We start from the raw sequence: 1,969 nt of genomic DNA on the forward strand, positions 1-1,969 counted from the left end.
TACAAGGGTAAGTGTTTTTTTGGCACAGTTATACAATTTAAGATACCTTAACCTTATGGTTGTTACTAAATAGAAACTAATAATCGGTTTTAATATGTGCTTGCAGAGGCTGTTTTCTATTCCTAATGATCCCGAGAAGAGAAGGGTGTTTGAATCTTTATTAGCGGAAAGATTCAGAGGCTTTAAGACCAAGTTGACTAATCGGTGGATCTACAAGAATAAGAAGAAATCAAAGAAGAAGAATGCTGATGAGGATGACCGTCTCCCGTGGAAAATATGGTCGACCATGTCAAAAGATGATTGGGAAGAATTCGTTAGAATAAAGACTCAAAAGAAAGCCATTGTAAGTTTGTGTAAATCTGATCTCAATTGAATAATAGCTTGACACTTTTTGTAGCAATGAGACTAACATTTTTAGTTTTGTAGGAACTTCGAGAGCAAAATAAAAAGAATGCAGAAAAGAAGGAATACGTCCATCGTATGGGTCCTAAGACTTTTGGTGAAAAGAGACCTGAGTGGGTCGATTCGGGTTTATACCCTAAAGCGCTTCTAGTGGCATCGAAGGAACCCTCTAGTTCCACGATCACTACATTGGTGAGTCGTGCCGGTGATTTCTTTTGTTCTCTCCATACGTTTGATAAGGAAACCGGAAAATGGGTCATCAAGGGTCCGGAAGCCAAAAAACTGGCGGATAAGCTTGTAAGTTACCTATGAATTGTTGAAATTAAGTCACTTTTGCATCTAAATCACTGTACAAACCATTAACTGTTTTACTGACCTCATTTTTCCTTATGCTATAGATTGAGAACACTCAAGAGATGGTGGAGGGCAAATTTGAACCAAGTGTGGAGAATGACCCTTTCACCATGGCTTTGGGAAGGTTATACCATCCAGGACGAGTAGTAGGTTCGGGAGGGTCATTGCTTGGATGGAATAAGGTGATGGGTCCCGAATACACAAAATCGGGTAGATCTCGAGCCAGTGTTAACTCACCGGGGGAGTTGGACGCCAATGTGGCATCAATTAAGGAACAAGTACGCAACGAGTTAGTTGGTGAATTGAATGCTTGGGCGAAGCTGATGAACTTACCGACTTTGCCGTTCCTTACGAGTACCTCGGTGGACTCATGTTCTGAACCAAAAGGACAAGGAGAAGGTGATAGACATGGAGGAGATGAGATACGTGGTGAAGATGTGCCACCTGAGGTAAAATCAATTGGGTTATTAAAAGTTTTAAAATATTGAGTTAATTGAGATTTGAGGTGCAATGATTGATGTACTGTTGCAGGTTCCTACTCCTACACATGCGGACTCGAGGGAGCTTGAAAATCCAACACCGCATGAATTTCCAGAGTTACAGGTGATTTATAACCCTCTACCTTAATGAATTTTGTTATATTATCTATGTTGTTGTAAAAGTCCTATTTAACTATCTTCTTTTTATATATATACTTGTGTAGGAAGACACCCGGTGTGCACTTCTAGCCCCGGGGCACGCAAATAGTACAGCGTTGAGTTGGGTGGCGTATGGTAGTGCCTAACCGACGACGGGTGCTACGGTGGGGCCACATCATTACTCGGTTGGGATCGATTCAGTAGTTGCGGGGTTCGAAGACATCCCACTACCCGTACCGATAGAGGAGGTTGAGATAACAACGCTTCGGCAAGTTGTAGGTAGCTTCGTTGATTGGCCACGTGCATGGGTGAAGTTGATTAATAAGGAGGAAAATTATTTAGTTCTCAAATTTTGTTAGTGTTAAACCGTTAGGCACTCTTAAAATAAAACCGCAAAATATTTTATTTTTTTTTTACAATATGCAAGGTCCGCCAAATTGATTTAAAATTGCTCAATTTTTTTTTTTAAAAAAAATGCAAGTTCTGACGCCCCGGGATACCCGAGGGAGCCACCCCCGCTGCCGGAACAGCGAAGGCAGCCTGCGCCGAGGCCACAGCAGCCCCGGCAGCCGCAT

The 1,969-nt window shown here is 42.0% G+C and overlaps 1 long non-coding RNA gene across 1 annotated transcript; it reads left to right on the forward strand.

Moving 5' to 3' along the window:
- Positions 1-1,166: 1,166 nt before the first annotated feature.
- On the forward strand, positions 1,167-1,494 carry LOC110701838. Its single transcript, XR_002507399.1, has 3 exons — positions 1,167-1,205; positions 1,288-1,359; positions 1,460-1,494. It is a non-coding gene; the product is annotated as an uncharacterized LOC110701838 (long non-coding RNA).
- The last annotated feature ends 475 nt before the right edge of the window (positions 1,495-1,969 follow it).

The sequence above is a fragment of the Chenopodium quinoa genome, unplaced genomic scaffold (genome assembly GCF_001683475.1).
Source record: "Chenopodium quinoa cultivar QQ74 unplaced genomic scaffold, ASM168347v1, whole genome shotgun sequence".
Classification (NCBI taxonomy): domain Eukaryota; kingdom Viridiplantae; phylum Streptophyta; class Magnoliopsida; order Caryophyllales; family Amaranthaceae; genus Chenopodium; species Chenopodium quinoa.